Raw genomic sequence first — 13335 nt, forward strand, 5'->3', positions numbered from 1 at the left:
GACCTGTGCACCAGATTGAATTTAACTAGAAAATGTAAAAAAGTTTCTTCCAGTAAAATAGTTTCTTCCACTGCAGTGTATGTAATGTAAGACACCTAAAACAGTGCTACAGGAAGGAGAGCTGATCGTCCTTGCAGTGGCAGTCTCAGACGTGTTTGAGAATTTGCAAGTGCCTTGGTGGAAGAGTGGAGTAACATCTCACGGCAAGAGCTGGCAAATCTGGTGCAGTCAATGAGGATGAGATGCACTGAAGCATTTGACACAGCTATGGGCCACACCGGATACTGACTGCTACTTTTGATATCGACCCCCCGTCCCACCTTTGTTTAAGGACTCATTATTAATTTCTGTTCATATGTCTGTGAAATCTGTTCAGTTTATGTCTTGGTTGTTGAGTCTTTTTATGTACATACAAATATTTTCATATGTTAAGAAATGTTCTGGGGAAAAATACTGTTGAAAGTGAGGATGTTTCTTCTATACATATACTGCCGTTCAAAAGTGTGGGATCGGTAAGATTTTTAATGTTTTTAAAAGAAGCCTCTTATCTCACCAAGGCTGGATTTATTTGATTAAAAATACAAAAAAACAGTAATATTGTTAAATATTATTACAATTTAAAATAACTGTTTTCTATGTGAATAGATTGTAAAATGTAATTTATTCCTGTGGTCAAAGCTGAATTTTCAGTATCATTACTCCAGTCTTCAGTGTCACATGATCATTCAGAAATCATTCTAATATGATGATTTGCTGCTCAAATAAAAATATATTTTTTCGTCTGATATTCTTTAATAGTGTGTACAAAAATGTTTTTTCCTGCTAGATTGAACCCTCACTTTTGGTTATTATTTCATACTACAGTTTTTAATAACTTGTTATAAAAGAATATTGCCGACTCTATATGTTGCTTGGGACATTCATGTGAGTATGGGCCCAAAGCATCAGGTTCACATGGATGGCTGTTTCCTGACAGCATTGTGTTTTTTCCATGAATGGTAATAAACTCAGCAAAAAAAGAAACGTCCCTATTTCAGGACTGTGTATTTCAACAATAATGTTGTAAAAATCCAAATAACTTTACAGATCTTCAACGTAAAGGGTTTAAACAATTTTTTCCATGCATGTTCAATTAATCATAATCAATTAATTAACATGCACCTGTGGAATGGTCGTTAAGACCTTAACAGCTTACAGAGAGTAGGCATTTAAGGTCACAGTTCTAAAAACGCAGGACACTAAAGAGACTTGTCTACTGACTGTGAAAAACACCCAAGGAAAGATGCCCAGGGTCCCTGCTCATCTGCGTGAACGTGCATTGGGCATGCTGCAGGGAGGCATAAGGACTGCTGATGTGGCCAGGGCAATAAATTGCCATGTCCGCACTGTGAGACGCCTAAGACAGCACTACAGGGAGACAGGAAGGACAGCTGATCATCTTTGCAGTGGAAGACCACGTGTAACAACACCTGCACAGGATCAGTACATCAAAATATTATAACCTACATGACAGGTACAGGATGGGCACAACAACTGCCCGAGTCACACCAGGAACACACAATCCCTCCATCAGTGCTCAGACTGTCGGCAATAGGCTGAGAGAGGCTGGACTGAGGGCTTGTAGGCCTGTTGTAAGGCAGGTCCTTACCAGACATCACCAGCAATAATGCCGCCTATGGGCACAAACCCACCTTCGCTGGACCAAACAGGAGTGGCAAAAAGTGCTCTTCACTGATGAGTCACGGTTTTGTCTCACCAGGGGTGATGGACGGATTTGTTGTTATCGTCGAAGGAATGAGCATTACACCGAGGCCTGTACCCTGGAGCGGGATAGATTTGGAGGTGGGGGGTCCGTCATGGTCTGGGGCGGTATATCACATCACCATCGGACTGAGCTTGTTGTCATTGCAGGCAATCTCAATGCCTTGCGGTACAGGGAAGACTACTGCGGTACATCCTCCTCCCTCATGTGATACCCTTTATGCATGCTCATCCGGACATGATCCTCCAGCAGGACAATGACACCAGGCATACTGCTCGTTCTGTGCGTGAGTTTCTGCATGACAGCCATGTCAGTGTTCTGCCATGGCCAGCGAAGAGCCAGGATCTCAATCCCATTGAGCACATCTGGCACCCGCAGGGCTGGTCCAGTCCATGAGGAGGAGATGCATTGCAGTACTTCAAGCAGCTGGTGGCCACACCAGATACTGACTGGTACTTTTGATTTTGAGCCTCCCTGAAATTAAAAACAGTTGAAAGTCAGAGGACGTTTCTTTTTTTGATGAGTTTATATTATTTTAAAAAGAAAGAAACCCAAGTCAATATGAGTTGTAAGAACGCAGCATTTTTTTAATGCGAAAATGTGTTAATTCAAGCATGTGTACCTTGAAGCATTTGTGTTCAACCAAAGAAGTTTTATTGAACAGATTTTCTACATATTTATATTATTATATTGGGCCAAGACTTCGACTGCTGACAGCTGACAATTTCCTCCTGGTGTGGCTGAGCTTTTAACAGTTTTAAAATAGGAAATATGTAATTATCTATTTATTAGAAAAACATTTATAAAGTCTCTTGTCCTAAAACCTGATGGCTACATTAAGTGATTGTATATGCACAGTTGCTTAACAGATATGAATACACACCTTGCCTGCCTCCAAAAAACTATTTTAAAACAGTAAAATACATTACAAATCATTGTTTTCCCGTTAATTAATCAGATCACATGGATGGCAAATACATTACCTAACCTATTCATATGATGCAATAATGTAGAGGCACCCAGTTCGGATAATAAATAACCATTGCCTTACCTAATGTAGCAATACATCGCCCAGAAAGCGTGCGATGCGCTCCCTTTATAAATCACTAAAATGCTGTCACTTATCTCAGTTCATCGTGATCTCTCAAAGTTCCGCTAATCGATTAAACTGACTTCACAATGAATCTTATTAAGCCTACAATGTCTACACTTAGTTTGTTATGTGTTAATTTATAACAAGAGGATTTGCAGCGTGCAGAACTCCGCACTGGACAAAAACTCTGGCGTTTTGAGTGTTCAAACTTAAACACGTATGATTGCCCTAGTGAAAGATAAATATACTAAAATGTATTTGAAATACATTTATTTTATGCTAAGTATACTACAAATACATATACATATTTATGTGCTTAATATAAATACCCTGCAATTGTACTTTTTGTATACTAAATTGGTATAGGCCAGTAGTATTTATGATGTATGTTGTGTCAAAGTGATTTATGGCCCTAAATTATGATTTTTATGACAGGTTTATGATATATTTATGATTATGTTTATGACAGAATGTGCAGATGGGAGGGGTTTTATGAGCACCAGGTGGCATGTGAACTTTTGGCCCCGACCATTTGTTTCCGGAGTTTATGGCTGTGTGTGTGTTTATGACGGGAAATTTGATTGGTGTGACTGAAAAGAATGTAGGAATGTTTTTTCAGGGGGATGTCTTTTATTGTAGTAGAAAAATGTAGGCAGAATGATGAAATGAAGAAATCTGCAGCGGATATGATTTTCATATGCATCGGCATTGTCCATAATGTCTGTGGGAGAGAATAAGAAAAGAGTTTAAAGAAATAGCATTTTGGTTTCAATAAAAAAAAAACATAATATTTTATTAGACATTTAAAAAGTAAGTTTTAAACTTTAAACATGCGTCTATCACGATAAAGTCACAGAGTCTTCTCCTCTATGAGTTTAAGAAAATACAGCGCAATGTACTTTAAATAACTATATAAAATAAAATGAAATAAACTGTTAATTTTATAAAAACATTTAAAAGTACGTTTTAAACTTTAAACATGTGTTGAACATAATGAGGTGATCTTTATGCGTCTATCACGATAAAGTCACAGAAACTTTAATCTTTCTGAGTAGATGAAAATGTCACAGAGAGTTTTTTGCCTCTGAGTTTAAGAAAAGTTGTACTTTAAATAATCATATAAATAAAATTAAATAAACTTTTAATTTTATAAAAACATTTAAAAGTAAGTTTTAAATTTTAAACATGTGATGAACATAATGACCCATCTTTATGCGTCTATCAGGATAAAGTCACAGACTTACATTTTTCTAGTAGAGAAAATGTCACAGAGAGTTTTTTCCTCAATGAGTTTAAGAAATAAAAAAGTATTGTGCTTAAATCAAATAAATAGTGAATAATGGTTTATATTATTTGAAATAAAAAAAAGTATTTTAATCTATTACACCACGAATTACTGCCTTACACAGTTAACTAAAACTTATAAAATAGTGAATAATAGTGGATATTATGTGAAATAAAATGTTAAATTATCAAGCATTTTAATATAATACACTATACTGACTTACAGATAAATAAACCATGTATAATAGTGGATATTACGTGAAATAAAATGTTAAATTATCAAGTATACAAATTTTAATCTAATACACTACAATATACTGACTTACAGATAAATAACCATATAAAATAGTGAATAATAGTTGATATTATATTAAATAAGATGTTAAATTACCAAGTATATACATTTTAATCTAATACATATAAAATAGTGAATAATAGTGGATAATATGTGAAATAAAATGTTACATTATCAAGCATTTTAATATAATACACTATACTGACTTACAGATAAATAAACCATGTATAATAGTGGATATTACGTGAAATAAAATGTTAAATTATCAAGTATACAAATTTTAATCTAATACACTACAATATACTGACTTACAGATAAATAACCATATAAAATAGTGAATAATAGTTGATATTATATTAAATAAGATGTTAAATTACCAAGTATACACATTTTAATCTAATACATCACGGTTATAGGGTCACACTGATATACTGACTTACATAGATAAATAAAACATATAAATTAGTGAATAATAGTTCATATTATCTGAAATAAGATGTTCAATTATCAAGTATAAGTATTTTAATCAAATTCATTCGAGATATAGGGTCATGCTACAATATAATGACTTACACAGATAAATAAACATATAAAATAGTGAATAATAGCGGATATTACGTGAAATAAAATGTTAAATTGACTAAGTATTTTAATCTAATACACCACGATATAATGCCTTACATAGTTAAATAAACATAAAATAGTGAATAATAGTTCATTTTATTCGACATGAGATGTTAAATTGACTAAGTATTTCTGACTTACAGATAAATAAACCATATGAAATAGTCAATAATAGTTCAAATTATTTGAAATAAAATGTTAAAAAGTATTTTAAAATTAGTTTTAAACATGTGCTGAAGTGATCTTACCATTGATGAAATTAGGAGGTCTTTTTGGCTCTGGTTAAAATCACAGATCCTTGAATTTCTGAACAGAAGAGCTGTGTGCTCTCCGTTTGCTCATTGAGAATGAAGATTGGTTCCAGCATGGCAGGAGCACCGGCCCTCCCCTTCCTCTCTGTGTAGCTGCTATGTGTTAGCATTTGCAGTTTGTTTCAGGAAACCCAACACTCTCCCAGTGCTCTGATCAAACGAAACGCTTTGATCAAAAGCAATAAATAGATAGCCCGGACACCCAGTGTTTTACAAAGGTCTCCTATCATAAAATCTCCTATCTGAACCCTTTCAGGTCTTTGGAGGTGTGTATCTGGGTTGTAGGGTGTTGCTAGTATCATTTGAATAGGTTATAACAGTTGTAGTTTTTTATTATCCACTGATTAAAAGCATCAGACAATTATCTCCTAACACTGTGGAACTGGTGCCATTCATTCTGGTAGCAATTTGAGATAATTTTAACACTTCACACGCCCCATGCTGTAAGATCAATATAATGCAATATTTATACATGTGTCTTCAGGAAAAGTCAAAACAAAATGGCCACGAAGGTACATTTTATATGGCCTACTCTCATCCATTGATTATTATGATAGGCTAAATAGTCCTTTCCTGGGAGCTGTCCCCATCCTGTTTTTCTTGGAGAAAGCATGAAAGAAATAGGCCCCCCAATTAGACACCTCAATTCTGACACCTTTTAAAGAGCAGATTTATTTTTTTCTCAAATTTGAACAGAATACAGTATTAGAACACCCTTTGACTTTATAAATTTGCACATAAATGACAGCTTAATGATTTTTTATATGTTTGTGCATTTATTTAAAGAACGCATGTAGGCCTACCATTTTGACACGTGTTACCTTACTTCTTTGGCTATATTAAAGGTTTTTAAGAAATATTATTAAAAAAATTCTCAGCACATGTAGTATACAGAAATTATTAAGGAGATTGGTTTATTTATTTTAATCAGGTTTGTTAAAAGTATGCTTGAATGATGTTAGTTCATTCGCGCTACCATGTATTTGCTATAACAATGAAAATATTTGAAAAAGTTCAAATATTTGTTCAAATTGTTCAAGGTTCAAATCAAGTAATGATGCAATCCTTTAAATCTTAACTTTGAGTGCTTCGGAATTAAATGGATGTAAAATTATTGTCAGGTCACATGTGACACTTTATTTAACACGACAGTACCACCAATGACACACATCAGGACAAAGATCATTATTCTTCAACCATAATTAAGTAGATGAGCCTAAATCGTTACATTTGGCGTACAATCTAAATGAATAGCTTTGAATAACGTTTCTATAAATCTATAAATGGGGGTCACTGGTGTCGCTGGTACCCATAAGAAAGTAAAACCAGTGACAATTTTCATAAAACATTAATTTTACAAAATGGATGCATCAAACCGCATCTTTTCAATCGTGGTATACTAACTAAATTAAGTAGTTTAATCCATAAGTATTCTAGGTTATTTTTTAAATATCATTTATATTTGATAGTTATTCACACATAAGTGGGGATAAACTTATCATTTACATTAAATTAAAGCGTTTTACCCTCTAATATTGTCACATTGATGGCTCAAGAAGTCATAATTGTTCAAATATCATATTGTTTTATTTTAAAATGTCAAGAAATTGTAACCCTAAAGTGTTTTCTAGTGTGATATTTCTGTAAGGTTAGTGACAGAAAATGGACATTTCCATAGAATGTTCCAGAAATGATTTTGCATAAATTTAATCTATGCTATTATTTACTTAACAACATCTGTTCAAATACTTTACAATTTGAAAGCAAAAACTGTGCTTAGTCGTCTTAGATCTTATTTATACAAACATATTCAAGCAGTCTTTGTCCACCGACACACACACACACACACACACAAACACAGACACACACACACGTACACACACACACACACACACACACACGCACGCACACACCAGCAGGCAGAGGAGGGTAGTAACGAAGTACATTTACTTCAGTACTTTTTTTTGAAAATAGTTATTTTAAGAGTGGCCTAGATTTAATGTGGGTACTTTTACTTTAACTCGAGTACATTTTCTCATGAAAAACTGTACTTTTACTTCGTTAAATGCGTTTTTATGGGGATGAGCGATGCTCAATTCACAAACGAATCACTCTTTTGAGTAGATTCTGTTCAAAGACTTCATCAAACAAGTTGGCAGTTCTGTCTAAATCGGTCTGCGAATCAGTTTAAATGATCTGTTCAGTTTCCTGCACGCACTGAATCGTCTGAAGTGCTTTCAATTACAATTTCAATAACGGTAATTTACTGATGCAATGTTTTTAAGAATTACCTGCTGCAATACTCCAAGTTTCTCGCACACCGGCGCGATTAAGGATGGTCAATTGGTGAAAACACAACATATGTATAGCATATTTTTGTTCTGTATTTTTACAGACCTAAAACCATGATGCTTCAAAGTATGGAATAGGCCTAGAAGTTTTTTTTTAAACATTTATATGATTTTGAACATTTACACATTTGTGTGTTGCAAAAGCAGAAGTCTATCTTCTTTAAATAAAGATTCAATTTTATTTATGCTTTTATTTCTTTAAAACAGTCTGACTGAATAGTAATATTGCTAGAGGTTTCCTCACACCAGTAAAAAACTCTTTAGATGTGTTTGTGACAAACACATCATCTTCACTTAGAAGACTTTTTTAAATGTATGACCGATCCTTTTTTTTTCTTCAGACAAAACTACATTTCATTAATTACCTGAGGTGTTTAACAACCACAGGAAATGCATGTTGATTAGTAAGTTTCAGACATAGTGCAAACATGCAGTGTTGGAGAGAGATAATATTGGTGTAATCTTTGAGGGCTCACCCACAAGCACAAAACTTTGTGTTGGGTGATCCAGGCATAGGTTTACTAAATATTATGGAAGTCATTTTCAAACAGTAATTATACCATATCTTATTTATTAATATTATGTTTCATGTTAATTTATAGTTTTTATATGTTTGTTATTAACTAATACCTTTTTATTTTTAACTAACACTTAAACATCCAGCACACAATTAAAGAGATGTATGAGCTAAGGATGTTCTTAGACCCCAAATAAACAGATGATGGAGTGTTCACATTCTGCAATATACAGTTAGATATTATCCTACTATATACTAACTATGTAAATAGTTGTGCTTAAATTTTTTGGTGTATTTTTACACACATATTTTGTCACACCGTAGTGATGCAAAGTTCCACACGCTTGTAAAGCCAATGGACTAAGTTTAAAACATAATCTTTATACAGGAATCACATGTGTCCAAAACTCACATGCTTGAGACTGTTAAAGTTCCACACTCTGGTAAAAGCTACAGATACAATTGCACAAAAGTAAATTCTAGAGGTCAACTTGCTGAAAAGTAAAAACCACATGAGCCATTTCAAATGAATACAGAAAAGCCACTTGTGATCAGTTTTGAATGTTTGTACAACCCCAAATCAGAAAAAGTTGGGACATTTTGTAAATGCAATAAAATCAAGAATCTGTGATTTGTTCATTCTATTTAACCTTTTATTAACTGACAAAAGTACAAAGAAACCTTTTCCAATGTTTTCACTGACCAACATAATTGTATTTTGTATCTGACTCTGCATTAAGAAATGCCTCTTGAATCTCTGTTATGCAAGCAGAAAGCTTTACATCAGTTCTATGTGGAGATGCCAGCGAGTTCTCTGGGCCTGAGATCATCTCAGATGGTCTGGAAGACAGTGGAAATGTGTGCTGTGGTCAGATGAGTCCATGTTTCAGCTTGTTTTTGGGAGAAAATGGACATCGAGTTCTCAGTCCCAAAGACGAAAGGGACCAACAAGACTTTCACCAGCGACAGGTGCAAAAGCAAACATCTGTCCTGGTATTGAGGTGCATCATTGCAAACGGTATGTGTAACTTGCATTATTTTGAAGTTACCATTGACATGGATGGAGGCACATATTTGGATTGTACAGAGACAAAAACTGCCATCAAGATGACATCTTTCCTGGGAAGCAAGACAATGCCAAGCCTCATTCTGCACGTGCTAAAACTGAGTGGTTTCTAGACACTCTGCACTCTGGGATGTGTCTGCTTGTTTACTGCAATCCAGATATGTCTCTTGTGGAAAATGTATGACCCATCATGAAAAGGAGAATCAGGCAATGATGACCACAGACTGTTGAGCGGCTGTCTTGTATCAGACAAGATTGGGCAAATATTCCACTAGCAAAACTCCAACAATTAGTATCCTCAACTCCCAAATGATTAAAAAGTGTAATTAAAAGGAAAGGTGAAGTGTCACAGTGGTGAACATGCCTCTGTCCCAACTTTTTTGGGGTGTGTTGCAGCCATCAAAATCAAAATTCGTTCATATTTACAAAATACAATTATGTTGGTCAGTGAAAACATTGGAAAACATTTCTTAGTACTTTTGTCAGTTAATAAAAGGTTAAATAGAATGACCACATCACAGATTCTTGATTTTATTGCATTTTACAAAATGTCCCAACTTTTTCTGATTTGGGGTTGTAATTGACATTTTGCATACTACTCGATTACACTCTTTATATCTTGTTTGTTTTGTACAGTGTGCAAAAACTATAGTCTCCAAGCATGGGCAAACATGTTCATATAGGAATTTATGAAAAACATGAACACATATAGCATAACGAGAATTAAAAGACAGTTCTTCTATATAAGAGTGTTTAAGACTAAGCAAATCATATTTCTTTTAAATCATCATCTTTCCGGCATGTCTTGATACTTTTTCTTTATAAAATGCACTTTTTCTTATTTCTACAAAAGTTCAATCTCAATTAATTTCCTAGATAAAAATATGACACATATGTCCGATACAATGTTTTTAAGAAATAGCTGCAGCAATACTCTAAACAGTTTAACACACACACACGCACGCACGCGCACACACACGCGCACACACACACACACACACACACACACACACACACACACACACACACACACACACACACACACACACACACACGTAGTGTTTCCATGTTTTATGGGGACTTTCCATAGACATAATGATTTTTATACTGTACAAACTGTATATTCTATTCCCTTACACTAACCCTACCCCTAAACCTACCCATCACAGAAAACTTTCTGCATTTTTACATTTTCAAAAAACATCACCTAGTATGATTTATAAACTGTTTTCCTCATGGGGAAACATGAGGAAAACGAACAAGGATTTCAGATATTGCCATCCTTACTGTACGTTCACACCGCCGCCGGCGAGAGCGGCAAAATTCGCTCTCGCCGCCCTGCCAGCGACGCCGTGGAAAGATTCGTGGACGCTCTGATGCTCTGACGTAGATCGAACGCGTGGTCATTTTTACAACTGTATTTAAAGGGGCCACAAAGCATCGATCATGTCGATCGTTATTTTTTGATCGATGGAAAAAATTGATAGATTGAAAAAACTTAACAATTATAGTGACATGTTTGCTAATGAAATAAACAAATTAAAAGCCATTTGTGTGGTGTGGCTTTTTTGTTCATGGTTAAGTGTTATTATAATTTACATTCCTGCTGAAAAACAAGCGTTCTAGCGCGAAAATATTGCCTATAAATAGTGTTGCGCGCCTTCTTATCAAATTCAAATGATCAACCTCCTCAATTTTGCTTGGGAACTCATGTGGTCGGAACCAAAGTTTACAGGACTGCGTTCTCTGGACTCCTCTCAAACGGAGCACTTCTATATTCCGATTGATTTCCGCCGGTTGCTGCCGAACCGCGTCATTGCTTATTACCATAAAGTTGACCTGACTTCAACTCTCCTCGCCGCTCTCGCCGTCCAAGACACGCAGCGCCGTTCTCGCCGGAGCTCGCCGCCGGCTCTCATTGAAAATTAATGACTTCCGGCCACTTTGACGCTCTCGCCGGCGGCGGTGTGAACGCACAGTTATGGGGACATTTTGTCCCCATAATGTAGGGTTTACCAGGCCACACACACACACACAAATGGCCAGGTCAATTAGTGAAAAACACAGCATATGTAAGGTAGTTCCCTTTCAAGGGAACTCGAGCTGCGTTGAGACGCGGTGGGAACGCTCTGCGTGATTGCGTCGTGAAGCACGTGCATAATCAGTCCAATGGAAGAGCGAGACGTCATAGGCGGGTGACGTCATAGACCAGGAAGCTATGAAGCACCCCTGAAAACAGACCGCGACAGCTTCTGCGCCTTCAGCAAGCGATCTGTGTATTCTGTCCTTGTCATATTTATTGTTGTCTGTCAAGTTTCAATATATATATATATTAGTGCTGTCAAACGATTAAAATATTTAATCGCGATTAATCGCATTAATGCCATAGTTAACTCGCGATTAATCGCACATTTTTATCTATTCTAAATGTCCCTTGATTTCTATTTGTCTCATTATTTTTTCTAATTTTAATGCTCTTATCAACATGGAAAAGTGGATCAGCAGTAATTTTGTTCTTAGCTGTGGTATCCATGTGTTTCTGTCTGAAGTCATCCATTGTAGAGCTTAGATCGGGCCCAAAAAATCAAGCCCGACCCGAGCCCGTGCGCATTGTGTCCGAGCCCGGCCTGGCCCGACACATAAACTGTAATTATGAGCCCGAGCCCGATTTAAACCCGTCCATTTTTTTAATATGTGGGTGGGTCGTTATAACTGACGTTCTCGACTACTTTCTATGTTACTTTCTCCCGCCCGCAACATTTTTGTCCCGCTCCCGCCCGCAAATAGACTCTTTTTTTGTAGGCTACCTCCAAATACTTTCGCCTACGTGTCGCCACCATACACATCAGCATAAATGCTCCTGATAAATTATTTGTTATTAAAGCATTAACACACAAACCACTGTTAACATAAAAGCAAGCAGGCTACTGAGTGCATGGTTTGGCATGACTGAATGCGAGCAAAGTGCGCTCCCTTTATAATTCCTAAAAAGCTGACATCAGTTCATCGCAATCTCACACATCTGTTATTATCAATGAAGCTGACTGCACAATGCATCTTCCATAATATATACACTTTGTTTGTTATAATTTGAGGATTTGCCAGCATACAGAATTCAGCACTGAACAAAAAGTCTGCTTTGAGCGGTGAGGGGAGTCTATTTTAAATGCTTCTGATTGGCCATTGCGTTCAAGAAATCAACACATATGTCTGTGATTGGCTACATCCCTCAACGCTGCAAACATGTTATAAAAAGAAACTCTGGCCTGTAAATTGTTTCTATTTTGTTTTAGTTGTTCTTGTTGCTTTTCTGCAACATATGAATAAAAATGTATTAGTTTTTATGTTTTATTCATAGATATTTCTAGTTTGCGGGAGTCCCGCGAATCGTTTTATGCTCCCGTATCCGCACACAGAGTGAGTGCATTACCGCTCGAGCCCACCCTCGCACTCGGCCATCAATTCTAGTCCCGCGCCGCACTCTATTGCGTTGAGCGTGCACGTCTCTAGATCGGCGTCTCACGCTCGCTCCATCCACTCAAAACGTAACGTTAGCCTACTACTCTTTGGCCGGCGCGCAAGCCCAAACAAGTACGTGCGGCGTGCCTGTTGTTTTGTTTCCGGTCTAGCTATCCGGTGTGATGTTGTAGTTTTTCTAACGTTACTAGTTGTTGCAACAGAATGTGAAAAAAATACAAGTTTGCTAGGGCAAAAAGAGCGTTAATCTCGCGATAAAAAAATTGACGCCGTTAAAATGTGTTTGCGTTAACGCCGTTAATAACGCGTTTAACGCACAGCACTAATATATATATATATATATATATATATATATATATATATATATATATTATGGCAAAAGAGAGCAAGCAGCTTTTTGTTGTTCCCTGCCCACGATATATCACGGGTGGGGACACACACATCAGCTTTTTGCGGGAGTGGACCATGCCACAGTCAGTTCTCGATCTGACAGCGGGGGTTGGGACGGGCTCTGCTCTATCTCAGCTTTCACCTGCCAGATCCAGTGGGCTGCGA

At 36.3% G+C, this 13335-nt stretch overlaps 1 pseudogene; it reads left to right on the forward strand.

Moving 5' to 3' along the window:
- The first annotated feature begins 1282 nt into the window (after window positions 1–1282).
- Window positions 1283–2003, forward strand: LOC143714524 (uncharacterized; annotated as a pseudogene).
- The last annotated feature ends 11332 nt before the right edge of the window (window positions 2004–13335 follow it).

The sequence above is a fragment of the Siphateles boraxobius genome, unplaced genomic scaffold (assembly GCF_051911475.1).
Source record: "Siphateles boraxobius isolate OS27281-9 unplaced genomic scaffold, OSU_SipBor_1 55, whole genome shotgun sequence".
Classification (NCBI taxonomy): Eukaryota; Metazoa; Chordata; class Actinopteri; order Cypriniformes; family Leuciscidae; genus Siphateles; species Siphateles boraxobius.